The sequence below is a fragment of the Patella vulgata genome, chromosome 2 (genome assembly GCF_932274485.2).
Source record: "Patella vulgata chromosome 2, xgPatVulg1.2, whole genome shotgun sequence".
NCBI classification, from domain to species: Eukaryota; Metazoa; Mollusca; class Gastropoda; family Patellidae; genus Patella; species Patella vulgata.
In genome coordinates, this window is record NC_065880.2 from 13,385 (window position 1) to 26,214 (window position 12,830).

Below are 12,830 nucleotides of genomic sequence, written 5' to 3' on the forward strand. Positions count from 1 at the left end.
TCGTCAGAAAATTTATGAAAACGTGGTACTTCTCTGGTATCTAGTTAAATAAACACTTACCCACATCTTGGCATAAACATGATTTAAAATGATCACGGCTAAAACAATTCCGTGCGGATCAAGAATTCTTTATGTAAGCGTAAATGCACCACACTTTATATCTCCATAAGATGGTAACTATAATCCTTCAATCCAATCCAATAATATTCTTCGCTTATATAATTAGATTTTCAAATACAAACCATTAATACTTATCTTAGCATCAAAACAATCAACCATTTGTGGTTATATTGAAATTTGTAAAAGACGCATTCTTTTTGGATATATTTTTAAAAAATAATAACTTTAATACCACAGTCCAGTAGGTTTTGCTGTATTGGAAAAAAACATATCAGTAACGCTTTTTCAACAAGCAATTGTTATACTTTTAGTGATTTGTAGTTTGTCAAATCACAATGTTATTGTACTGTTTTAAATTGTAGATTGTATTCATTCATGTAAAACATTTATTACAATTTTATAGTATATAGTAATAAGGTATTTATAGGGTAGTACCCTCAGTGTGATTAGTAATAGGGTATTTAGGATATGACCTTCCGTGTGATTAGTAATTGGGTATCTATAGAGTAGGACCCTTAGTGTGGTTAGTAATAGGGTATTTATAAGGTAACACCAGGTAGTACCCCCAATATGGTTAGTAATATGGTATTTGTAGGGTAGGACCTTTTATGAGCATCTGTTCTTCGCCCCATCCGAAAAACTAGACAAACTTGATAGTAAAATATGAAATTCGTTTACAAAATGTAAACAGTTTTATGGCAGATTTTGGTATTTATTTTATAGTTATCCGTGTGTATGGCTTTGTAAATTTTTAGTGATTTGTATCTGCGCATGTGCATGTTAAAGGTCAACAAGTCATTATCAATTATCATGGTACTAGGTGGAAATGCGTCAAACAGGAAATGCGTCAAACAGGCCATAGAAATTAGAAGCCTTTCATATATTCAATAATATATTAATTTCCGTAACCTTTACACACTATGTTTCCGTTGTATTAATTGGTGTTGTTTATGAATCATATATACAACAGCCATGTATATGTTATATGACAAGTGTGTCGGTAAGGAAAGTGAAACACGGGTTGATTTTCGTCTCATTTAAAAAGCAAATTACGTAAAGTAGCAATGATCATGAAAAAAAACCAATTAGTCGTAATATACTGGTTAACACGCCCTAAATGACTTTTTTTTATTAACCAATCTAAACTTAACGACGACAATAGTAACTTGCCAGTTCTTCAACAAAGTCTAAACTCTCTTACAGAGATCGTACTAAGCCCAAAAGAAGTTAAATATATCATTCTATGTTTAGATACTTCAAAAGCTAAAGGCCCTGATGATATCAGTTGGAAAATATTAAAAACTATTGTAAAGGCCGACGCGGCTATCCTGAATAATGATTTGATAACTATTAACAACTGGTCAAAGACATGGCTTGTAACTTTCAACCCCCTAAAAACTGAAACAATAACTTTTTCAACTAATATAAATTTAACTAAACCACACTGTATAAATAAAAGAAGTATCGGAGCATAAACATCTTGGGCTAAACTTTCAACCAAATTGCAAATGGGATGTCCATATAAATCATATCTGTAATAAAGTGGGGAAACATCAATTGTTTTAGATCATTAAAATATCGACTTAATAGAAAATCATTAAACATCATCTATACTTCTTTTATTTTACCACATTTTGATTATGCTGGCGTAATTTGGGCTGGTTGTTCAAACAAATTAGTTTCACAATTAGAAACTTTACAGTTAGATTCACAAGGACTATTTGTGGAGCGGTTAGAGGTACAAGCCATGCAAAACTCTAAAGAAACAGGATTTGTTCCATTAGCTGAACGTCGACGAAGACACAAATTAAAATTATTCTATAAGTTAATCAATGGTCTAGCTTCTTCATATATTTCTAACCTTATTTTAAAGAAAAAATCACCATATCTTCTACGAAACTGTAATAATCTCGAAGAGTACTTTTGTAGAACAAACATTTTTTCAAATTCATTTATTCCGTCGACGATCAGAGAATGGAACACATTGGAACCCGAAATACAAAATTCAAATTCTGTCTCATCATTTGTTTCAAGCTTGATTAAAAACGACCGTATTATTCCACAGTACTATTATATTGGAGATAGAAAAAATCAAATAATACATAGTAAACTGAGATTAGGCTGCAGTGATTTAAATGGTCATAAGTTTTTGAGACATTTAACAGATAGCCCCCCGCCTGCGCGTGTGGTCACCATTTAGAAGATTGTTATCATTATCTACTAGTATGGTCCTTGCATTCGGGTGCCCGAGGCCAAACTATTGGTTTACTAAAGCAGCAATTTCAAGATATTAGTATTTTATTAAATGGCCAGATTGTCCTCTCAGTTGATCAAAATGAGTTCATTTTTAGCACTGTTCATAATTTCTCAAAATTGTCAAAACGTTTCTAACGTCCAAATCATTCCGTCTATATACTGCCGCACTACTATATTGGTGGATGTCAGCTGTTTCGTAACCTGGCTGTTTCGTACTTAGTTCATTCGTACCTCACATGAGCCGTTTCGTACTTCACGTCGTACCTCAAATTGATTCGTACCTTTTCCTATGTTGTTGAAATCTGTTAAAAGAAATTGAAATAAAGGTGAAACGATTTGATCAAATCCAACGGCTACGCTAAATTTATAAAAATGGCTGTCGAGCCATAATTAGAATATGCACGAGATTAGTTTATTTTCCTAAATGTGTTTGAATGAAATTGAAATAAAGGTGAAACATAATAAAACGATTCGATCAAATTCAACGGCTGTGCTAAATTTATAAAAAATTGCTGCCGAATGAGCATTAGCTACGATGATTTAATAGCGAATTTTATGCATTGATAATTACATGAATATAAAACATTTAAATCATATACCACAGCCTGTTCAAATATTAAAAAGAGAATTAGCTACAATGATTTAATAACAAAAAGCGAATTGTTGCATTTAAAAAAAAATAATAGAAATTTCCTTATTGATATTACACAGCCTGCCCAATAGTAGTTATTCACACACAAAGAATATATTTAAACTAAATTTGCTTCAGCATTTTACTAAATTTACATCGATTACGATCGAAAGCCATTTTCATGCAGTTGGGTTTTTCAATAACAGAATTACCCCGTGATATAACAACGGTCCATGATATAACAGATCAAAGAAACGGGTCGGCCGACACTCATCTTCACACGTTGACACCTTTTGGAGACTTAATGTGTTCTATTTTTAGGCTCAAATTACCAAATCATATCAGAAAGCATGCAGTCCCCCTAACAGCGAGTTAAATTGATTTAAGGTTTATTATGTAATGAATAATACAATACGTGTCGCATTTGGGATTCTTAGTATGTTCAATCGTTTTTAACCGCTTTAACAACCACCAATTAATTATCGTCAATAATCACGAATCACAATCACAACCCAGTCAGCAGAATGGGTTCAATAATCAACACCAGATTAAATACTTTTTCAATCGTTTTTTTAAACTGCTTTAACAATCACCAATCAAGTGTCGTCAATAATCACAACTCACTGAGCAGATTGGATTCGATAGTCAACACCAGGTTATAGTTTATTATTTCAATTTCTTTCAACAACATATAGATTTATTTTTATTTCTTTCAACATCATATAGGAAAAGGCACGAAACAATTTGAGGTACAAATCACGTGTGTATTCTAATTCTCGTTCGGCGGCCATTTTTTATAAATTTAGCGCAGCCGTTGGATTTAGGAAAAGGAACTAATCAATTTGATGTACAAATCTCGTGCATATTCTTATTCTGGTTCGGCATATTCAATTTCTTTCAACTGATTTCAACAACATAGGAAAAGGTACAAATCAATTTGAGGTACGAAGTGAGGTACGAATGAACTAAGTACGAAACAGCCAGTAACGGAACGGAAAACTGTATATATGTATAAATGTGTAGTTTATATTTAAATCTCAAATAATTTTATATTTTGTATGTTTATATGTTCTTGATGTACATAAATTAAACTTATTTTTGTAAATTCTGGGGAGGAGTCAACATAGGCCCAGCCTGTTCTCCAATCCATTTTCAAATGAAATAAAATACTGTTTACAAAAAACCCCAAACAATTAGTCGTAATATACAGGTTAAAACAGTATCAGTAAACCGTAATTAACAAATTAGAACAGATACTGGTTAAAACAATTAGCCGTAAATACTGGTTTTATTAGCCACAATAAAACGTTAACCATATAACTAAAATAGCTCGCTTTTAGTATTACGTTGCCATATTTATTACGCCTTTATATTCTCTGGGATTTTCAGGTCGTGCAATTTACAGTGAACTATAATCCCCGGGAATTCCCGATTCAAAATAAATTGTAAATGAAATGAAATTGGGTTAAATGCTGAATACATGTTCATCAAAATGACAAAACCTTTATGGAATGAAATATTGGTGAACTTTGATGGTAAGTCACGACAAAAACAATGAAAAATGATTCTATTTGAAAAGATCATACGCCACACAATGATGTAAGCATAGATAAGTTTCAATCTGATGTATTATCCATGAACAGTTCACAGTTGACATCAATATATTTAACACATGTGAATGGGGTTTAACGTCCTGCTGTTTTGCTTCTATTGGGCTAATGAACACTTGCATGCGCCAAACAGTGTGCTATGAGGGGAAATTTCGCCCAGGATCGGCGCAAGACCTACTCTTATTTCAAATTCCAAGTCATGGGTTCTTTTACGTGCACACAAATGTGTACATGGGACCTCTGTGTCTATTCCAATCTGAATGACTATACCTTGCCCTTTGCAAGTGCCCTCCACTCTACACTTCCTGGTTTTCACCCGATATTTTAGAAGCAAGAAACAAGCGCCATAGTTTAGAACGTAAGTGGAGAAAATCAAAACTTGAAATCGATAGACAAATACTAAATTCAGCTCGTAATTCCGTAAATTTAATGATCAAGAACGCTAAATCTGATCACATCAACACTATTATTAATAACAACCAACAGAATCCAAGAGTTCTTTTCTCAACTCTCAACAAACTTTTGGGGAAATCACAGGATGTCATTCTGCCTCGAGGTGAAGAATCTGATGTAGCCAACAAATTTTGTGAGTATTTTACTGATAAAATTAACAAAATCAGATCTGCACTAATACCAGAAACAGATGAAAATCAACAAGTCAACACTTTTCAAGGTAAACCATTCACATCATTCAAGGAAGTGACTGAAGATGAACTAAAGAAAATTATTTTATCTTCAAAACCAACGTCTTGTGTTTTAGACCCAATTCCAACCAGCTTTATGCTAAAAATATTGGATGTTTTATTACCTATCCTGACAGCCATCATTAATAACAGCTTAAACTCTGGTTTTGTGCCACAGCCATTCAAGCATGCTTTGATCAAGCCCTTACTTAAGAAACCATCTCTCGAGTCGGAAGTATTAAAAAATTATCGCCCTGTTTCGAACCTTCCATTTATCTCCAAAATCTTAGAAAAAGTTGTCAAAATACAACTGTTGGAACATATGCAAAATCACAGTTTAATGTACGAGTACCAGTCAGCTTACAGAAACAACCACAGTACCGAAACTGCTCTAAACCACGTTTTCAATACGATCCGAAGTGGAGTTGACCAAGGTTCCATCGCTATGCTCGTTTTGCTTGATCTATCTGCTGCCTTTGATACGCTGGATCATAGCAGAATACTCAACAGACTGGAATCCGAGTATGGTATCAATGGCCTTGTGTTAAACTGGTTTTCATCATATTTAATAGGTAGAACACAGGCAGTTATGGTTAACAGCTCCTTTTCTAACACAGTCGATCTTACATGTGGTGTACCACAGGGATCAGTATTGGGACCAATTATTTTCTGTATGTACACAAAGTCACTCAGCAATCTTCTCATTAAAAAGGATCTAAATCACCACTTTTATGCTGATGACTCTCAGATCATGGACTTTTTCCTCCCTGAACAAAATAGTCAACTATCTTGTTGTGAAAAAATTGAAACATGTGTGACAGATGTAAAAAGCTGGATGACAAACAATATGCTTAAACTAAATTCGGACAAAACAGAACTGTTATTGATCGCCCCTACACGCAGACTACATAAGAGCGACATAACCCATTTAAAAATTGAACAATCTTACATCAATCCATCAAAATACGTCAAAAACCTCGGTGTTATTATGGATACGAATTTGTCTATGGAAAACCACATCAGTTTTCTGTGTAAAACATGTCACTACCACCTTCGGAATATTGGCTCAATACGTCATTTTATAACATCAGATGCTGCAGCTACCCTCGTCCGATGTCTTATCCTCTCTCGCCTCGACTATTGCAACAGTGTGTTATCTGGGATTACCAATGAGCAAACAAAACGCCTCCAACGTATACAAAACTCAGCAGCCAGACTAGTCTCAAGAACCAAAGTCCGTGACCACATATCTCCAGTTTTATCCTCTCTTCATTGGCTTCGTATTAATGAACGTATAGAATTCAAATTGTTGTGCCTAACTTATCAAGCTGTTTATAAGACTGCACCTGTTTATCTTCAAGAACTTGTTAACGAACATTTACCAGTCAAAAACCTTCGATCTAGTAACACTTGTCAACTAAAATTACCAACATACAATTTAAAAACTTTTGGAGCAAGAACATTTTCATATCAAGCTGCTTTCCATTGGAATAAACTCCCAACTTCCTTAAAACAGTGTCCGTCCCTAGCAAGTTTTAAATCATCACTGAAGACACATCTGTTCCGTCGCTATATGTAATGAGATGACACAGTATATTGTTCAGACTTTGCAGAATTGACTTGAGCGCTATGAGCATACTACACAGTGTGGAATAGCGCTATATAAATGTTATTATTATTTATTATTATTTACACCACTAACAAGTGTGAACCACTCAGGACAATATCGATGTATTTGTACCATGATCGAAGGAGAGGGGTTCACTAGTCTGCGGGTGCACTAGTCCGCCGCTATAAGAAATCTATAAATATGGTTATCAATAAACCTAATCCTAACCGAACCCAAATAATATATATCGGTGGACTAATGATCCCCAACTATTACTTAATCCTTACCCTAATAATATATATCGGTGGACTAATGATCCCCAACTATTACTTAATCCTTACCCTAATAATATATATCGGTGGACTAATGATCCCCAACCCTTACTTAATCCTTACCCTAATAATATATATCGGTGGAGTAATGAACCTGCGGACTAGTGAGCATTCCCCGATCGAACATAGACCTTCAGGTTAGCAAGCCAATGTCTTACTCACTGAGCTACCGCGGACCCCCCCCCCCCCACACACACACACACAATGACATGAGAATACTGACTTAGACTTTGTCTCGTTGATAGAACATTTTACTTCACTTGTTTCTAGCCCGTTTGTTGATATATAATTTTCTCTAAGCTATATTTTATATATTATATATGATGTTATTGACAGGTTGTTTGAATATAGATCATTACCATGGCGACGTATTAAAATACAATCGTAAAAACATAAAACCATTCTTTGAAAAATGACATTAAAATTCTCTGTCGTAAGAAGAGAGGACGGGCCATCTTCTTCTTTCTCATAATAAATGTAAATTAAAATTGGAGGTCTAGCTGATTCATTGGCTAGAATTCAATACCGATAGAATTTTAAATAAAAGTAGGGAAAAAGAATCCGCTTACTTTGTAGAAAAGCGAAGTTCTCGCAGTAAAACCCATATAGATGGAAGGGATTGTAAAGGGGGGTGGGGTGTGTGCGTTGTCCTTGACCAGTGGTCTGCGCTAATAATAAAATGGTGCCCCGTTCAGGTGTAAAATCGTATTTTTATATTTAGTTGATGGCTGTAAACTTTAATTACTTGCTGCCAATCGTCCAAGTCCTGTAGTCCAAAGGGGATTGGACAAAAAAAAATTATACCGACGTCGAATAAATGAAAGTTTTATATTTCGATAACCACATGTATTATAACCCTATTGTATTTGTCCTATAAATCTGATTGTGTATATAAGTCATGTATAGAAATAACTATTATTGAGTGATTCATAAATACATGTAACTATTCAATAAACTTTTATAACGGAGTTTTCATATAAAAGGACACGTCAGAGCATATTATTATAGTAACAAACAGCAAACTTTATTACAGACATATTACTTGATCCTAGAAGTTTAACACTACGTATATTGAAAGCCACAAGTCCATCAATTAAACAGTCTACCACCACCTGAAATGTAAGTTTTTGTTACTTTTATGAATTGTACATGTTTATCACTTTTATACATCATTTAGTTGAAGAGAGGCGTTAGACTATTTCACGCATAAGACCCCTCCCCTCCGTCACATATAAGACCCCTTCCCCCAATCCCTCATCCTAGACTATTCAACGTATAAAACCCCTCCCTCACATATAAGAGCCTTTCCCCAACCCCCCACCCTAGACTATTCCACGTAAATAAAACCCCTCCCTCACATATAAGCGCCTCTTCCCCAATCCCCCACCCTAGACTATTTCACGGATAAGACATTTCCCGCTCCCTCAGATATAAGAGCATTTCCCAAAATCCTCCACCCACACGACTAGGGACAGATAACATTGTGTTTGAAACACACAATAATAATAATAATAATAATGACTTTATTTTCTGAGGGAACATATTTAGACATGTCCTTCCTACCCTATAAAACTAGCAACTACACAGTAATAATATTTACAAAGTGAATATATATCATATTATATAAGCTTATATTACAGAAATATCAAACAAACAGGAAAGAAAAGTAATTATATATATATATATATATATATATATATATATATATATATATATATATATATATAAATAATTAAAAATATGAAATCTGTAAGTTCTTTACTTAAAGTTTCATGCGGTACAATACAAAAAATTTTTTTTTTTTTTGTATTTTTCTTCTGATAAGTGTGGGAGTACCGCATGAAACTTTAAGTATAGAACTTACAGATTTCATATTTTTAATTATTTATATTCGCTCTGGATTTATTCATCGAGCACTCTGTGTTTAGCCTATGCACACTATTTGGATTATAATATTTATATATATATATATATATATATATAACAAGGGTGTAGTGGCCTGCTTATCATATTACTCATTTTATCGGGTAGTATAGACTCCGCCTACATTGGCATCACTTATCGATTTGTCTTGCCTTATTATTGTTTCATTTCCGCTTGTAAAAAAGTAAAGCAAGCTTGCTGGTGAAGCCACAGTTTGACAGTTTTATATGGGAAGAGTAAAAGGGAAAACGAGTTTTTACAGGCAAGGACAGTATAGAATACAGATATAGAATCCTGTAAAAACAAACCCACTAACTCTTCATAAAGATAAAGTACATGTATTTGTATTGTATGAATATTAAAATATCTCTACATTGACTTGATTGTCATCATTGATGTTACATCATTCACTCAGCCCTTCTAGTAACTTCTACAGTCTCGGAAAGACTGTATAAAGGGTTCAAAGATTTAACATGTTTTACTAACTCGCTTTTTGAAGATAAAACTTGAAGACGCATGTTTCACAGTTTGAGGTAGTGAATGCCAGAATACAGAGGCGGTATATTGAAATGTTTTTGTCATTGCCTTTTTCTTACTTTTTGGAATTGCTAATTAATTTAAGTTGACTTTCTGATCTCAAAGTCATGGTAGTTTCGGTCAATTTAGAATTTTCACAGAATGTGTTACATAAATATGGTGGTAATTTGCCTCTTAGAATTTTGAAGGTGAGCATTCCTTGGTTGTATTAAATGCGTTGGTAGATTTAGAGATTCAACAAAGGTGCCGAATGTGAATCAGGTTTTTCATCCAAAATCCTCCTTGCCGCACGCTTTTGAAGTTTATACTGGACCTCTAGTTTACACTAGGGACCGGGTATCATCCAGATTTTACGAAAAAAGGTAAGAAACTACCCTTATCATCTAGAATCTAATGCACGTCAACAATGTGTTAAATGCCGTCAAGATTCATCAAAAACCGCCCAGTTTGTGCTACCGTGTAGATTTAGAAACACCGTTTAGTTTTGACATTTATCGTCTACTTTACGACCGTCCAGTTTCTCGGGATGTTTTAGATTTGAAAGGGGTTTAGTTTTTAGACAAGGCCTTGTTTTCCCGGACGTTGTCGAGAAATGAAGAGTGTTTAATAACACAAGACGTTTAGATTTTACGACAAATTGGTGCAGGCAGATTAAGAATAGTGTTAAATGATTTATACCATACTTCCAATGATTTATACCATACTTCCAATGCCATATTTGGTGCATGCAGATTAAGAATAGTATTAAATGATTTATACCATACTTCCAATGCCATATTTGGATTATCTATAGTTTTAATATCTGAAAAGCTTTGGAGAGAAAGGTCATTTAAAAATGCATATAATATATTGAACTGTTTGAAATTTCTATATTCGATTTCAAGATGGCAATGCCGCTTGATGTTTTCATCATTTCCTATGACAAAAATTACTGAATAATGATCACTAAGACCTTAAACTGAAATATTTCATTCTATAACCGTATCGAGGGAGTTTGTATAGATGATCTATTATTGTTTGACTATTCTGAGTACAACTTGCTGGAGAATTAACAAGTTAGGTAAATTGTTTATCGTTAAAATTTCAAACCATTGTTTAGGAATGTTCAGTTTAAAATCCATATTAATGTCACCCATAATATATAATGGTATATTTGAACTGTTAACAATATTTAACTGGCTTTCAAAAATGTTATACCAGTTTAGATTGGAGGCAGGAGGTTGGTAAACCAAGAATAATAAAAATGATTTTCTATATTTGTGTGTAATTTCGATCCATATTGTTTCAATTCCCCCAAAATCTAGCCGCCTCTTAAATATGATGCTAGACTTTACTTATATCACCGGCGTTTTTCGGGGCTATTCTGCGTTCGAATATGCACCCAGGTGATACATATGTACATATGTAATATTTCATACATATGGAAGAGCTAGGATTGGGGGTGTATAGCTCGTTACTGGAGAAGTATTCTGGTGAAGGCGGTCACTGTTCATTAAAAGTCCAATTCCAAATTCATTTCAATATTACTTTATATACAGTTTTAAAAATACATTATTTACAAATTATATACAAGGCATTCGATCTCCTTGTCTGTGTGTCTCTAATTTCATCTGCCCTCTTGTCTGTGTGTAGAGGTCTTTTAAAGTAACTAATTTGTATACAGACAAAAGGACAATGATTTCAACAAATCAAATTAAAGATAAAAATATTGTAACACATCAAATGAAAAGAAGTTAATTAAATATATAAATTTCATTGGTTGAAAGTTTCATAGTGAAATATAATTTATAGGATCTAATAAGCTTTAAGCCATAAAGAATTAAAAAGCATTGACACTTGATTGGCATTGATCAGACTGCATTGTTAACTGTATAAATCTTTGCTCAAGGTTTCTCTTAATAAGCCTACTGGCATCCAAAGATTATAAAACAGTCAAAGCCAATCATGCTTTTAGGCAATTACTTTTTATAGACTTTAAATCAAAATATTAATCTAAAAGTAAAGAAAGACCAAATGATAACCATACTATTAGCTATATTGTCTATATACTTTAAGAAATAAATTCTGTATATCCTTAAAATAAAATTTGAAAAAGAAGTAGAATTTAGTATCACTATTCGGTGATACATACATAATTAATCCTCCACCAATTTTATTGCATCCATCTTTTCGAATTATTTCAAAATTAGAAATATTTATATATGCGCGAGTAATCTTTGAGTGTAAAAATGTTTCAGTTATACCTAAAATATCAATTTAATTAGATTCACAAAGAATAAAATCATTTACTTCATCGAATTTACTGTAAAATTTGTTGATATTTAGATGACAGAGTTTGAATCCATGACATTTAGTGATAAATAGATTGGAAAAGGAATGAGGCCATTTTGTTCAAAAATTAACAGCAACGTATCAGTTCATATATTAAAATCCTAAATCCTAAGGAGGCCATGATGTTACCTTATGATGTCTGAAAATAAATCACCCCCCCTCCCTCCTATATAGAAGTATAATGCGTCCGCTATTAGGGCGGGACAATTTCTATTTTTGTGTAATTGTTCCGTACAGGCACCGTTTTACGTCAATACTATTCTAGTTAATTGTATTAATGGTAATTATCTTTGTCTGTAGAATTACATCTAGGGCACACCTTTGTTTTAATAATAAAATGGTAGAATAAATGGTTATTTAAATTACTAGCTTTATTTCTTAATTGTCAATAGATAATATTTTCTTTCCTATTTCCAGTATTATAATATAATGGTGGTGTAAGTAATGGGTATACACGTGAAAGGCCCGATTTAAATGTTCTTAAAGTTTGTGAGGTTTTAATGTTTACCAGTAAATTGTTCCAAAGTTTAATTGTGCAGGGAAAGAAACTATTAGAATACGTGTTGGTTTTACAAAATGGTGGATTGAGGTTCTGACTTTCATTACGAAGACTATAAATTTAAAAATTTCAGTCAGATAAGTTGGGCCTAGGTTGTTCTTTATTTTATATAATAAGTAAATCAATTTTTGTTTTATTCTACGATTAGACAGCGATTCATACCCACGCTCTTTGAATAAATTGTTTTTAGATGAATTTCTTCTAAGGCCAGTTATTATTCTACCTGCTTCAGTTTGAAC

The 12,830-nt window shown here is 33.2% G+C and overlaps 1 protein-coding gene across 1 annotated transcript in view; it reads left to right on the forward strand.

Moving 5' to 3' along the window:
* Positions 1 to 4,401: 4,401 nt before the first annotated feature.
* LOC126811610 (ankyrin repeat domain-containing protein 1) overlaps positions 4,402 to 12,830 on the forward strand; it is a 207,289-nt gene continuing 198,860 nt past the window's right edge. Inside the window, exons 1-2 of the mRNA XM_056098984.1 lie at positions 4,402 to 4,542; positions 8,275 to 8,360. The gene's annotated coding sequence lies outside the window, so the exon portion shown is untranslated. The remainder of the gene's footprint in view (positions 4,543 to 8,274; positions 8,361 to 12,830) is intronic.